At 43.9% G+C, this 16758-nt stretch overlaps 1 pseudogene; it reads left to right on the forward strand.

Annotated features, from left to right (window-relative positions):
- Positions 1–6643: 6643 nt before the first annotated feature.
- On the forward strand, positions 6644–14842 carry LOC129848191 (uncharacterized; annotated as a pseudogene).
- Positions 14843–16758: the final 1916 nt, after the last annotated feature.

Raw genomic sequence — 16758 nt, forward strand, 5'->3', positions numbered from 1 at the left:
ATTAAATATCAGGAATTGTGAAAAACTGAGTTTAAATGTATTTGGCTAAGGTGTATGTAAACTTCTGACTTCAACTGTATGTGAGAATATTATTAATTGACTACAGCTCAGCGTTCAACACCATAGTGCCCTCAAAGCTCATTAATAAGCTAAGGACACTGGGACTAAACACCTCTCTCTGCAACTGGATCCTGGACTTCCTGACGGGTGACCCCAGGTGGTAAGGGTAGGTAACAACACATCTGCCACGCTGATCCTCAACACAGGGGCCTCTCAGGGGTGCGTGCTAAGTCACCTCCTGTACTCCTTGTTCACTCATGACTGCATGGCCAGGCACGACTCCAACACTATCATTAAGTTTGCCAATGACACAACAGTGGTAGGCTTGATCACCGACAACGACGAGACAGCCTATAGGGAGGAGGTCAGACACCTGGCCATGTGGTACCAGGACAACAACCCCTGTGATCAAGACAAAGGAGATGATTGTGGACAACAGAAAAAAGAGAACCGAGCAACCCCCAATTCTCATCGACGGTGCTGCAGTGGAGCAGATTGAGAGCTTCAAGTTCCTTGGTATCCACATCACCAACAAACTAACATGGTCCAAGCATACCAAGACAGTCGTGAAGAGGGCACAACAAAACATATTCCCCCTCAGGAGACTGAAAATATTTGGCATGGGTCCTCAAATCCTCAAAATATTCTACAGCTGCACCATCGAGAGCATCCTGACTGGTTGCATTACTGCCTGGTATTGCAACTGCTCGGCCTCCGACCGCAAGACGCTACAGAGAGTAGTGCGAACGGCCCAGTACATCACGGGGCCAAGCCCCCAGTACATCATGGGGCCAAGCTTCCTGCCATCCAGGACCTCTATACCAGGCGGTGTCAGAGGAAGGCTCTAAAAATGGTCAAAAACTCCAGCCACCCTAGTCATAGACTGTTCCCTCTGCTACCGCACGGCAAGCGGTAGCAGAGCGCCAAGTCTAGGTCCAAGAGGCTTCTAAGCATCTTCTACCCCCAAGCCATAAGACTCCTGAACATCTAATCAAATGGCTACCCAGACTATTTGCATTGCCCCCCCCCCCCTCTTTTACACCGCTGCTACGCTCTGTTGTTACCATCTATGCATATTCACTTTAATAACTCTACCTACATGTACATATTACCTCAACTAACCGGTGCCCCCACACATTGACTCTGTACCGGTACCCCCCTGTATATAGTCTCGCTATTGTTATTTTACTGCTGCCCTTTAATTACTTGTTAGTTTTCTTTTTTTTAACTGGATGTAAGGTCTACTACACCTGTTGTATTCGGCGCATTTGACTAATGAAATATGATTTGACTTCCTTGGAACAAGAAACACGATCAATGAACATTAGAACGGTGGAAATCTCTCCTTTGGTCTGATGAGTCCAAATGTGAGATCTTTGGTCTTTGTAAGACGCAGAGTAGGTGAACAGATGATCTCCGCATGTGTGGTTCCCACCGTGAAGTGTGGAGGAGGAGGTGTGAGGGTACTTTGCTGGTGACACTGTGATTTATTTAGAATTCAAGGGACACTTTACCAGCATGGCTACCACAGCATTCTCCAGCGATACGCCATCCCGGTTTGCGCTTAGTGGGACTATTATTTGTTTTTCAGCAGGACAATGACCCAATACACCTACAGACTGTGTAAGGGCTATTTGACCGAGAAGGAGAGTGATAGAGTGCTGCATCAGATGACCTGGCCTCCACAATCACCCAACCTCAACCCAATTGAGATGGTTTTGGATGAGTTTGACCGCAGAGTGAAGGCAACAAGTGCTCAGCATATGTGGGAACTCCTTCAAGACTGTTGGAAAAGCATTCCAGGTGAAGCAAAGCTGTCATTAAAGCAAAGGGTGGCTAAATATAAAATATGTTTTGATTTGTTTATTAACAATTTCTTGGTTACTACATGATTCTATATGTGTTATTTCATAGTTTTGATGTTTTCACTATTATTCTACAATGTAGAAAATAGCCAAACAAAGAAAAACCCTTGAATGAGTAAGTGTGTCCAAACTTTTGCCTGGTACTGTATCTAGTAAACAATGGATAAGCAACAATGGGCATGACGGATAGAAGTAGTCACTACAGGTGTGATCAAGGTTTACATCAAAGTTGCCTGATGCTGACTGGAAAGTGCAATGTCCGTGACCAGTTACTCAGAAGAAAATCCTTTGTGACTGTCTAATTTATATAAGTTAACTTACCAGTGTGGACGCAAAACAAAGACATTCTACACTTTTACAAACTACCTGTTTAAGATGTGTATACCACCATGGTAGTGGAGGCTCCTCAGAGGAGGAAAGGAAGGACCATCACCAAATAACTGATAAAAAAAAAGTGGAGCCTTGTATTAAATGCATTATGAAGAAAATGTTGTAATGTAGGCTCCACGGAATTTTAAATGCATTATGAAGAAAATGTTGTAATGTAGGCACTACGGAATTTTAAATGCATTATGAAGAAAATGTTGTAATGTAGGCTCCACGGAATTTTAAATGCATTATGAAGAAAATGTTGTAATGTAGGCACTACGGAATTTTAAATGCATTATGAAGAAAATGTTGTAATGTAGGCTCCACGGAATTTTAAATGCATTATGAAGAAAATCGTGTAGGCCTACTGTTGCCTACATTAAAAAAAGGGCCTTTCTGACTACAAGTACACCAGTACACCCAAAGTATTATGTGAAAACAAGCATAGAAAACAGTATTGGCATTAATAAAAAAAACTGTTTCAGTGACCTGGTTGATTAACAATATTGGGTTGTTAACGCCGTTTTAAAAATAAATAAATGTGTGACACAAAAAAAAGGCAGTGTAGAAGACCATTGCCCATCATGCATTGCTCTAATAACGTTCAAAAGATTGTTTAGAAGTTTGACCCTGAAAAATGTATTTTTCCATGAAGTCGCACAAAAGTGTGTGTATTTTTGCATGAATTAAGCCTCACAAAATCTGCTGAAATACTTTTTTCTTTGTGTGATATTGTGTTCTATCAGATCTTTTAGCAGTCTGATAGAGTTCACGTTAGACAAAAATCTGACAGAGTGGATGTTTCACGGATATGACCAAATTTTCTTCTTAATTCAAGTGGAATACAAAGTAGCAATTTTGTATTTCCTCAGTTGCTTTATGACCTTAAAACCTAATTAAAATAAATATATTTGAACCAAAATGTATATTCTATCAGGGACATGGAGTTGACAGTTTAATTTCAATATTATTTGTTTAAATCTGTCAAAAGTAAAGAACTTTACAGACCATGAATGGTCTTGTTGCACTACATGTAATGAAGACATGAAGAAGGGGTCCTTATGGTATAGCTGACCCTGCTTATTCCTGATTAATTTAGGATTTTAGACAAATCTTACGGAGTTGACCAAATCTCCGGACACATTTAAGAATCAGTTTTGAGAGAAATATTCTTTAAAAAGTCACAGAGGGCTATTGCAAGAAACTACATATTTATGATTATGCAGACGACACACAATTAATCTTCTCCTTTCCCCCCTCTGATAACCAGGTGGTGAATCGCATCTCTGCATGTCTGGCAGACATATCAGTGTGGATGACGGATCACCACCTCAAGCTGAACCTCGGCAAGACGGAGCTGCTCTTCCTCCCGGGGAAGGACTGCCCGTTCCATGATCTCGCCATCACGGTTGACAACTCCATTGTGTCCTCCTCCCGGAGTGCTAAGAACCTTGGCGTGATCCTGGACAACACCCTGTCGTTCTCAACTAACATCAAGGCGCTGACCCGTTCCTGTAGGTTCATGCTCTACAACATTCGCAGAGTACGACCCTGCCTCACGCAGGAAGCGGCGCAGGTCCTAATCCAGGCACTTGTCATCTCCCGTCTGGATTACTGCAACTCGCTGTTGGCTGGGCTCCCTGCCTGTGCCATTAAACCCCTACAACTCATCCAGAACGCCGCAGCCCGTCTGGTGTTCAACTTTCCCAAGTTCTCTCACGTCACCCCGCTCCTCCGCTCTCTCCACTGGCTTCCAGTTGAAGCTCGCATCCGCTACAAGACCATGGTGCTTGCCTACGGAGCTGTGAGGGGAACGGCACCTCCGTACCTTCAGGCTCTGATCAGGCCCTACACCCAAACAAGGGCACTGCGTTCATCCACCTCTGGCCTGCTCGCCTCCCTACCTCTGAGGAAGTACAGTTCCCGCTCAGCCCAGTCAAAACTGTTCGCTGCTCTGGCACCCCAATGGTGGAACAAACTCCCTCACGACGCCAGGTCAGCGGAGTCAATCACCACCTTCCGGAGACACCTGAAACCCCACCTCTTTAAGGAACACCTAGGATAGGATAAAGTAATTCTTCTAACCCCCCCCCCCCCCCCCTTAAAAGAGTTAGATGCACTATTGTAAAGTGGTTGTTCCACTGGATATCATAAGGTGAATGCACCAATTTGTAAGTCGCTCTGGATAAGAGCGTCTGCTAAATGACTTAAATGTAAATGTAAATGTAATGATTGGAAGTTTAGAATTTTAAACACTTTTGGAGTATTTGAATTGGGGTCCTTTGCTCTGGACAGGGCATTTCTGGGCATAGAGCCAACATGTAAATTAATAATATAGAAAATATTTAGAAAATTCTGAAAACTAATATTTTCCCTTATAAAATGTCACTAAATTAGAATGTTTTTATATTTTTTTTTACTTACAGAGATTCTCTGGTACTTTTGTGTGATTGCTAGCTGTCACTCAAATGATGAGGGGCTGAAGTTCATTGACTAGAACTTTAATTGCTAGGGGCTGGTGCATGTGGGGAATAATGAAGGGAAAACAGCGCAGCACAGCTTCCAGAAAAACAGTCACTTTCAAATTTGGGATTTAGTGGCTAAATGAGGTAAAACAGCAATTCTGCTCATAGATTATGCATGCATGAATTACACAGACACATCCGGACCAAAGCTGGAGGTTTAAAAAAAATACTTCGTAGTTGCCAAAGTTCCTGAGCATGTCTTTAAATAATGCAACTAAATCTTCTTTATTTTTTCCAACTATAAAAATAAAATTTCCCTGAATAACACTGAAAGATACATTTTTGACAAATATTATCTTGTTGCATCTTGGTCACCTGGGTGCAGAAATGGAACATGCTACAGTTTAATGTACAGATAAAAGAATACAAAACGATAATTGCATACAACATCAGATTATCACATGGGACATGATATGTGCCAGAGTACCTTATATCCAAATTAGGTCCATGCAACTGATCGTAACAATAATGACCAAAATATTTTTTACCTTTTCTTCCAGGAAGATTCTTTAAAATATTAAAATCACAGAGTGGAGGGGTGTGTATAGTCTCTTCTGCAGTGTAGGAGGATGTACCAGACAACGCACTGTGCTCCAGGGCCAGATCCCTCTTCCCAAGCAAACCCCCTCATGGTGAAAGAGTTCCCTCTAGTGCCTATAAACTGTTGATAACATGTTGGGTTGGAGCTGTGAAGTGATGCAATTTCAGACTTATCCTCTCATCTGGCCAATAATAAATAGTTTTAGAAGCTTGGATACACCCAAACTTCCCCACCTCCTCTGTCCCATTTGTTGGCCAGGGCTAGCCTTTGGCCCCACGTTTGAATAGTGAACAAGAACCCCACTCACTTAGAGGGAAAGTGTGGGTACTCAGCTCTGAGAAAGGAAGAAAATAGCACTTTGGCATTAGAGAGAGAAAAGCGAGAAGAGAGAGAACCAAACACAGAACTGAATTGTTCAGATTGAAACCAGAGAGAACAGGAGCTAAAATGTACTCATTTACTTTCTTAGTTGATTTTAAACAAGCTGTTATATACAGTTGAGATGATGATGTTATACCCATCATCGCATTAAAAATATAATATTAATAGCAAAGATGTACTTCCTAGAACTAAATCTTTTGCGATTAGTTTGACAAAATACTTTCTCAATCTGTTGATCACTGAACCATCAGGATGCTCAATCTGGAACACATTGTTCAGTTGTTTTATGAAAACACTTGGCGAGCTGAAGAAGAGGGAATGGGATGTAGCATGACTTTCACAACAGGGCTCTTAGAGAAGTGTGAGAGAGGGAGGTCCAGGTTCCAATAGCTCACATATAATGATGGCATGCATCCTCAGGGCAAAGCTTTACTCTGCTGAAAGCTCCCAGTACCAAAGACATGGGCTTTTATCCACTTTCTATAGAGAGAAAGGCTCAGTCAATAGAGCCTCTGGAGAAAAAGGAGGTGCATTTTCCCTTAGATTTCAGCATGTAGGGTTCTCGTTAGTAAAGAAGGGGGGTGTTAGTGTGTTTAATATTTTATTGTCATGTGCACAAGTACAGTGAAATTATTTTCTTTCAAGTTCTTTCCCAACAATGCATTAATCAATATCAGTAAAGTATTTTTGGGCAGTAAAACAAAAATGAGGAGTGGAGTGGTCTGGTTCAATGAGTCGGCTTTGTTTAATTTTGTGGACTAGTGATCAGTGAATTGATGAAGTTGTCTCTCCCCGCCCCTTGACCAAAAAATTATAATCTACTCAGGGCACCTTGACCAAAAAATTATAATCTACTCAGGGCACCTTGACCAAAAAATTATAATCTACTCAGGGCACGAGGGAAGATTTTTGCCAAGTATCTAGGTCAAAAACAAAGCACTACTCTAGTACAGGGACAGACAGAGACAGAGAGAGAAAACAAACAAAACAGCATTAGAAAACATGGACCCTCTCCATGTAAAACAACATTCCAGCCCTGTCCTGCCCGTTGAGCAATGAGGCCAACTCAGAAAAAGAGAAAGGGGAGAGAAAGCGGGTAAGTGAGAAGGAGGGGTGAAGGGTGTCCTTGGTGAGGGGCGAAAACCCTATTGGAGAAGAAGAGAACAGCTAGGGTTTCATTTGGGCAAAAGCTGTGTTACATAATGAAGTAACCTGGCTCCTAGTATCACATACTACAGATGTTTGAGGTAAGTGTTCAACTGTTTATTAAGATGCATATTAAAACATGACTTTTTTATGTAAGCTGTGGGTGAGTATACTATTGAAATTACATTGTGGGGAGATAACAGGGAACTCTGGTAAATATTTGATTTTCTACTTCATAACTGTCTTAATAAGTTGGAAAATGTGTGCAGTCAATAACACAACTTTGAACTATGAAATACGAACTCACGTCCGTCTGATTAAGACAGACAACCAATTGTATCCTAAAATATGATACATTTATAAAAAATAAAAGAGACTACTTAAAAAAAAAAGTAAAGAGGCCCAGCTTGCACATAATGTTCTGAGAACCATATGTTTCTTAAAGCTTGGTGAGAGTGTGGTTGTGCTATGGTTATTTTGCATACAACCTTCCCACAATGTTCTGGGAATGGTGAAGGATGTTTCTTAGATGGGAATTTCAGTACTTCAGCATACCGTATCCTATTGGTTTCCTCATATAATGAACAAAAATATAAATGTAAAGAGTTGGTCCCATGTTTCATGAGCTGAAATGAAAGATCCCAGAAAATTGTCCATATACACAAAAAGCTTATTTCTCTGGAATTGTGCACAAATTTGTATTATATCCCTGTTAGTGAGCACTTCTCCTTTGCCCAATCAAAGATCACTCTGAAATATGCAGTTGTCACACAACAATGCCACAGATGTCTCAAGTTGAGGGAGCCTGCAATTGGCATGCTGACTGCAGGAATGACCACCAGAGCTGTTGCCAGAGAATTTAATGTCCATTTCTCTACCATAAGCCACCTCCAATGTAATTTTAGAGAACCAGCCTACCAACCGCAGAGCACGTGTAACCACGCTAGCCCAGGACCTACACATCCAGCTTCTTCACCTGCGGGATCGTCTGAGACCAGTCAACCAGACAGCTTCTTCACCTGCGGGATCGTCTGAGACCAGTCAACCAGACAGCTTCTTCACCTGCGGGATTGTCTGAGACCAGTCAACCAGACAGCTTCTTCACCTGCGGGATCGTCTGAGACCAGTCAACCAGACAGCTTCTTCACCTGCGGGATCGTCTGAGACCAGTCAACCAGACAGCTTCTTCACCTGCGGGATCGTCTGAGACCAGTCAACCAGACAGCTTCTTCACCTGCGGGATCGTCTGAGACCAGTCAACCAGACAGCTGATGAAACTGTGGGTTTGGACAACCGAATAATTTTTGCACTGTCAGAAATCTACTCAGGGAAGCTCATCTGCATGCTCATTGTCCTCACCAGGGCCTTGACCTGACTGCAGTTCGGCTTCGTAACCGTAAACACTGGAGAAGTGTGCTCTTCACCGATGAATCCCGGTTTCAACTGTACCAGGCAGATGGCAGACAGCGTGTATGGCGCTGTGTGGGCGAGTGGTTTGCTGATGTCAACATTGTGAACAGTGTGCTCCATGGTGGTGGGTTCATCGTATGGGCAGGTATAAGCTACGGACAACGAACACAATTGTATTTTATTGATGGCAATTAGAATGCACAGAGATGCTGTGACGAGATCCTTGTCGTTCCATTCAGAGAAAGTTCTTCTTTGGGAATTTCAGTACTTCAGCATAACCTTTAAAGGTTTCCTCATGGTTCTATATAAAGTCATGTTCTCAGAATATTAAGAAAACTTTCCATAAAACCTACAAGAAAACATTTGTCATGTTTAAAGAACGTTGTAAGAATGTTATTTAAAAACATATACATTGCATTCTCAGCATAAACAGAACGCACTCTCTCTTGTTAATTAAGTGTATTCATGTGTTTTGTCCACACCAACTAATTGGCCACACCTGATATTAATGAGTGCTTGTTTCCTTTGAAATGGGGTCTGTTTGAATACACTAAAATGAACAGCTTTGTAGGAGTTAAAAAAAAACATGGCATGCTAGCTCCATCCTTGTGGCGCAGTGGACTAATTCCATGGATATAGAACAGATCATAGGTTTGAATATCACTAATGCCATGCCACAATAAAACATTTATTTTGCATGATTAATGCTTAAGCAAATTAATTTCCATGTGTCCTATCTGTGCTTGGAGTTCAAAACTAAGCTAGCAGTCTTATTGAAACATTCAGTTAAAAGTTTTAAGGAAGTCGTTCAAAAACCTCCAAATAACCTATAATTTCCATTCTCAGAATATTAATATAACCTCCCAGGAAAACTCAGGGAACCATAGTAAAACATTTTCAGAACCTCCCTGCAACCTAAAAATGAACGTTCCCAAAACAGGAAAAAGTTCACTTCCATTCTCAGAACGTTTAAAAAAAACATTCAGTTTTACTGGTCAGGAAACTTATGGCTTCGTTCCCAGAACCAATGGGAAACCAAAAACGTACATTCCCACAACTTCCAAGGAACCCAATGTGCTAGCTGGGGGCATACTATTTGCTTTACATAGACAACATGATGTTCAGGAAAGCACATTGTTATATTTGTTTTGAGGGAAATAGTGCAGCTGCAAAGAGGGCTTAGCTAGAGAGCTAGAGATGGCAAAAAGCCAGTTGGAGAGTTTGCGCTTTCGCATGTTTTGGTTAATTCCTTTACTGACAGACAATGCCAAAGCAAATCATTTTACAACCACATTCGACAAATAACGAATGTTGAGCAAGATTTTATTCAAACAGGTACTATTATGGTAAAACATTTATTTTATTCCTCTATGTCTTCTCCAGCTTCCTGTGTGCAGCAGTATTGGAGTAGAACTCTCACAGGTAAAATGATGCACCCCAAGATGAGGGGTATGTTTCTTATCCAACTGCTGCTGATTGAACAGGCTCTGTGTAGAACAACTCCCCCTGTTCTAAAGACCACGCCGCTCTCCAAGACCTCCGTTTTAGGGGAGGGGGAGACTATCAAAAAGGAGCAGCAGTCACTCCTGGGGTCCCAGACCCAACTTGGTCTCCCATCAAATGCAGCGGAGAGTGCGTCCCCTGAAGAGTGGGTGGTGCAGGATGAGGTCAGAGCCCAGTCTGCCCAGCGTATCGTCACCACACTGAAGGCCAAGCTGCAGGGCCGAATCCTCGTCCAGGCCAACACCAGCTGTGAGGAGCTGCTGTCTGCCTCTACACTGCAGGACCCCGCCTCAGCCCTGTTCCCCCGGGAGCTCCTGGGCCTATCCCTGGTGCCGGTGCTGGTGGCGGCAGGTTGTTCTCGGGAGGCCCAGACCCTGGTACTCAGAATGTACAACCTGTTGGGGGTGGAGGACACAGAGGAGCTCCTCATAGAGGTGGAGAGCCTTATGGCGAGGGGGGCGTCCCGCCCCAGAGCCACCCCCCCTGCCTCACACATGGGGAAGGTTCAGGCAGAGCGCCACCTACAGGCAGTGATGTTCAACATACAGCAGCTGGCCAGGGCTGGGGTGGGTCAGGGGGGGGCACAGGGCCTCTGGAAGAGGGAAGCAGGAGGAGATGTGTCAGAGCTGGACCAGGGTGAACGGGACCCTGCTTTTGGGGGAGACAGTGCAGGGAGCCACCACAGGGGGGCTGGAAGAGCCGGTAAGTGTCTGTGAGAGCCTGGGGTCCCAGTGTGCTGGTGTGTCCCATAACGGAGGGCAGTACCAGGCGGTTCTGATGTCAGGCAGCCGGGTGGTGCCCTCTGAGTACTTGGACTCAGAATGCTGGATTCGACAGTGGCAGGTGCAGGATGAGGAGTCACCTGGGGCCTCAGGACGGCAGGCGCGGCGCAGCCCTCAGCGGAACTGCGTCAACAAAAAGGAGGACCACGTGTACAACGTGGTGGAGTGGATCCCTGTCGTCAGCACCCTTTACAATCTGGGCACGGCCGTCTACTACACCTCTGTCAACTGCTCCGAGACGGCCAAGGAGAGAGCCTTCCTCAGCGCCGTCAACCTGGGCACTGACGCCCTCATGGCCGTCCCTGGGGGAACGGTGGGCGTGGCGGGCTACGTGGCCGGGGCTGGAGTGAAGACGGGGGTGAAGGCTGGGATCAAGTACCTGCTGTCCTCCATGAAGCAGGAGGAGGACCTGATAGTTAATGAGTACAGTTGGGAGGAGGGAGTCATCACCATACAGTAAACAGCCAGTAGCCTGGTTGGTTGGTAGCCAGATATTATTTTGCTTTAGCCAATGGCAGCATAAAAAGATCTGGGGACCAGGAAGTGGTCTCAGGAAACCACTGAGTAAACTCTTAGACGCCCTTGACCTCTACTCCCCCAATCCTGTCATCATAAACCCTTTCTGTCCTCCTTCGGTACTATTGGTCAGGTCAGACTCAATTTACACATCTGATACTTCCAGTGCAGGGACTATTGTAACGGTACTACCTTTCAGATGTTGTTTTGTTTGTTCTGTGTCCTCTAGAAACATATGGACCGAAAGTCAAGCTGGCTATTTGTAAAAATATCAACAAATTGATTTATAAGCTATTTTTCCTTGATACATGAAAGTTTGCAACTGCCCTTGATTGATTAAATTATAATTTTAGCTAGTTGTTTTTTACTACTACTTTTGAGTGTCTTCATTGACCAAACCAAAAACGTCATTATATCAGTGGAGTTGAGTGAATCAAGTAAGAATTATTGTACTAATGACTGATTGAATATAAACTTAATTTAGTCATTGCAAAATAACTCGCAACACTATTCCAGCAGTGGAGTCTGCTAAGGGGAGAACGGCTCATAATGGCCGGAACGGAGCAAATGGAATGGCATCAAACACCTGAAAATCATGTGTTTGATACCATTCCACTGATTCAGCTCCAGTCATTACCACGCAACCGTTTTCCCCAATTAAGGTGCCACCAACCTCCTGTGTGTTCCAGGGCCCGGTTTTTAGGCTTACAAGTGTTTTAATGATGCAGCTCTCCTACAACGGCCAAAGATGTAACATGCACTTCCCAAAACACCAGAGAAGGGAGCAATTGCAGCCTGAAATTCAGGGCACCTGCATCTGCAGGAACCCTTCTTTATACTTATATCGGTCCATTTTTAAGCTAGGAGAGGCAGGGGCGCTCCAGTACAGTGGGTGGCATAAATGTGTCCTTCGTCCCTGCCTGCCGACCACCATTTCTCTGCAGTTCTGTTTATCGATGGTGAGACAGGTGTTCGGCAGGCGGGAGCGAAGGACACTGTCTACCGGTGCCACAAGCTAGCAAGGAGGACCCCGGGAGGCAGGGGCAGAATTTATTTTTTTAAATCCGATAATACTTTAATTTCCCCTTTTCTGCTGTTGCACACTATTGAAACACCACGCTGACAGAACGTTCACTAAGTGCGTCGTTGGAGCATGTGTCGGTACTGATAGGATTGAAAGAAATTGACCGCTGTTCTCAGATCAGCTTTCTCCATTCTAATCTCAACTGATCTTTATTTCACAATACTGATGACGGATCAGCTCCTAGAGAGATATTTCCACCCACGTCTGCAAATATTGAGGAGGCTTATTCTAATGCTTGTATCAACTGCAAAGACATTGGCAACGTTGTATTTGTAGTCAACTTTGTTCTGAAGTTATTGGCGGTCACAAAGAGATGTGATTCCATGTTCAGCGGAGATCTTCTGTATAAAGGAGGGCAAAAAAACATTTAATAACGCACTTAGCTGTTCTACGAGTCTGAGGCAGGCGTAGTTGTCATCTATATTATTCAGAGCCGTCTATTTACCACTACTAACCGATGCTGGCACTAAGACCGCACTCAACGAGCAGTATAAGGCCATAAGCAAACAAATAAATGCTTATCCAGAAGCGGCACTCCTAGTGGCCGGGGACTTTAATGTAGGCAAACTTAAATCCGTTTGACCTCATTTCTACCAGCACATGTGCAACCAGAGAGAGAAAAAAATATATATATATACCACCTTTATTCCACACACAGAGAAGCATCCAAAGCTCTCCATCTCCCTCCATTTGGCAAATCTGACCATAGTTATATCCTCCCGATTCCTGCTTAGAAGCAAAAACTAATGCAGGAAGTACCAGTGACTCACTCAATACGGAAGTGGTCAGATCACACGGATGCTACGCTACAGGACTGTTTTGCTAGCACAGAATGGAGTATGTTCGGGTATTCATCCAATGACAATGAGGAGTCATCGGCTTCATCAGTAAGTGATACGACGATGTCGTCCCCACAGTGACCGTATGTACATATCCTAACCAGAAGCCATGGATTACAGGCAACATCCTCATTGAGCTAAAGACTAGAGCTGCTGCTTTCAAGAAGCGGGACACTAATCCGGACGCTTATAAGAACTCCTGCTACGCCCTCAGACGAACCATCAAACAGGCAAAGCGTCAATACAGGATCAAGATTGAATCCTACTACACCCGGCTCTGACGCTCGTCCGATGTGGCAGGACTTGAAAACTATTAGACTACAAAAGGGAAACCCAGCCGTGAGCTGCCCAGTGACCCAAGCCTACTAGACAAGCTAAATGCCTTTTGTGCTTGCTTCGAGGCAAGCAACAATAAAGCATGCATGAGAGCACCAGCAGTTTCGGACGAATGTGAGAACTCTCATTAGCCGATGTGAGCAAGACCTTTAAACAGGTCAACAATTCACAAAGCAACGGGGCTAGATGGGTTATCAGGACATGTTCTCAAAGCATGCGCGGACCAACTGGCAAGTGTCTTCACTGACATTTTTAACTTCTCCCTGACCGAGTCTGTTTCAAGCAGACTACCGTAGTCCCTGTGCCCAAGGAAGCGAAGGTAACCTGCCTAACCTGCCGACCCCGTAGCACTCACGTCGATAGCCATGAGGTGCTTTGAAAGGCTGGTCATGGCTCACATCAACAGAATCATCCCTGATACCCTAGACCCACTCCAATTCGCATACCACCCCAACAGATACACAGATGACACAATCTCAATCGCACTCCACACTGCACTTTCCCACCTGGACAAAAGAAACACCTATGTGAGAATGCTGTTCATTGACTACAGCTCAGCGTTCAACACCATACTGTCCACAAAGTTCATTACTAAGCTAAGGACCTTGGGCCTAAACACTTGCCTCTGGAAATGGATCCTGGACTTCCTGACGGGCCGCCCCCAGGTGGTAAGGGTAGGCAACAACACGTCTACCACGCTGATCCTGAACACGGGGGTCCCTTAGAGGTACGTGTTTATTCCCCTACCCTCTTGTTGAGGGGAATTAGCACGTACCCCTGGCATGGATCCCCAGATCCTCAAAAAGTTCTACAGCTGCACCATCGAGAGCATCCTGACCGGTAGGCGCTACAGAGGGTAGTGCATACATCAGTGGGGCCAAGCTTCCTGCCATCCAGGACCTATATACTAGGCGGTGTCAGAGGAAAGCCCAAAAAATTGCCAAAGACTCCAGTCACCCAAGTCATAGACTATTCTCTCTGCTACCGCACGGCAAGCGGTACCAGAGCACCAAATGGTACCGGAGCGCTAAGTCTAAGACCAAAAGGCTCCTTAAAAGCTTCTACCCCCAAGCCATAAGACTGCTAAACTATTAATCAAATGTTGTATTCAGCATTGTATTCGGCGCATATGACAAAGTTTGATTTGATTATGAGCGTTTTCAAGTGCAACATTAATAACGATGGTTTTGGGAAAAGCTCAGACATTTAATGATGCTCTTACGAAGGTTCTAACGATACACTTAGCCTTAAGATGCTTTTGGGAAACCGGGCCCAGAGCAATTATTTATATATACACTAGATAACTGACAGTGGGAGCTTCTCCATTTTTGTGAACAAGATTTTGAAAGCTATAGAAAACGCATTTATTAATGTCTAAATTTGTTTTTGCCATGTTTATTATATTACATACACCTTAATGCATACTTTAAATTATATTATGTGAGCTAAACATACAAATAATAAAATGAAATGAATAGAAAAACATTTTCCTAAAAGTATACTTTTTTTTGTAAATATACTTAAAATTTCATTTTGTCCTTGAAACATTTCAAATAAATTCTGTAGAACTCCATTTACTGTATTTCAATAGAGGATTCATCATAGATATAACCCGTTTTAGCATGGACATTGCCATTGAGGGCTTCCACCTTTTTAAAGTAGTTAACTGGGTGGGGATTCCTATGAGAATAAATGGACTACTTTAAAATGAAGATAGCCTCAATGGTGCTGCCAAAAATACAAAGATGACTCCTCTATCTAGCTCTATGGGAGGACTGCTTCTTCTGAAAAGTACCAATATGGCCGACCGGTGGCTTCAAAGCCTCTCATTGGCCAATACATAGCATCTGCACTTTAGTCTTTGTATACATCATTGTTTCAGTCTTTCAATGGGCATGTTGTCTCTGCCCAGGCATTTCTGACGCATGCCAGATCTTACAATGCCTGGATAGGTATTTTACATATCAGCTAACCAAGACAAAGGAGAAGATTGTGGACTACAGGAAAAGGAGCACCGAGTACACCCCCATTCTCATTGACGGGGCTGTAGTGGAGCAGGTTGAGAGCTTCAAGTTCCTTGGTGTCCACATCAACAATAAACTAGAATGGCCCAAACACACCAAGACAGTCGTGAAGAGGGAACAACAAAGCCTATTCCCCCTCAGGAGACTAAAGATTTAACATGGGTCCTGAGATCCTCAAAAGGTTCTACACCTACAACATCGAGAGCAACCTGACCGGTTGCATCACTGCCTGGTAAGGCAATTGCTCGGCCTCCGACCGCAAGGTACTTCAGAGGGTAGTGCGTATGGCCCAGTACATCACTGGGGCAAAGCTGCCTGCCATCCAGGACCTCTACACCAGACGGTGTCAGAGGAAGCCCCTAAAAATTGTCAAAGACCCCAGCCACCCCAGTCATAGACTGTTCTCTATACTACCGCATGGCAAGCGGTACCGGAGTGCCAAGTCTAGGACAAAAAGGCTTCTCAACAGTTTTTACCCCCAAGCCATAAGACCCCTGAACAGGTAACCAAATGGTTACCCGGACTATTTGCATTGCGTGCCCCCCAACCCCTCTTTTACGCTGCTGCTACTCTCTGTTTATCATATATGCATAGTCACCTTAACTATATATTCATGTACATACTACCTCAATTGGCCCGACCAACCAGTGCTCTCGCACATTGACCAACCGGGCTATCTGCATTGTGCCCCACCACCCGCCAACCCCTCTTTTTACGCTACTGCTACTCTCTGTTCATGATTTATGCATAGTCACTTTAACAATACCTACATGTACATACTACCTCAATAAGCCTGACTAACCGGTGACTGTATATAGCCTTGCTACTGTTATTTTCAAATGTCTTTTTACTGTTATTTTATTTATTTACTTACCCACACACACACACACACGTTGTATTCGGCGCACGTGACAAATAAACTTTGATTTGATTTGACCACATCGTATGTTATAGAAATCGGGTGTGCAACGGCAGTCGATGTGGCACGCAACCATTTTATGGTGCATACAACATCTCAGCAGGGGAACGCGACCAATCTGTTTCTTCACTGCAAAATGTATTATACAAAACACAGCAGTGGAGGCTGCTGAGGGGATGACGGCTCATAATGTCTGAAACGGAGCGAATGGAATGGCATCAAAACCATATGTTTGATACCATTCTACTGATTCTGCTCCATCCACTACCATGAACCCGTCCTCCCCAATTAAGGTCTCACCAACCTCCTTTGAAACACAGGTACATTTTGCCCAAACTGTGCATTTGAGTCATTATGTGGCTCATTTCAGCACAATGGTCAATGTAGGCTATTATTACAGTTGTATATTGTTATACTACCAAGATATAATCAATTGTATTTTATGTAATATAATGAAT

This window comes from Salvelinus fontinalis, chromosome 3 (assembly GCF_029448725.1).
Source record: "Salvelinus fontinalis isolate EN_2023a chromosome 3, ASM2944872v1, whole genome shotgun sequence".
Classification (NCBI taxonomy): Eukaryota; Metazoa; Chordata; class Actinopteri; order Salmoniformes; family Salmonidae; genus Salvelinus; species Salvelinus fontinalis.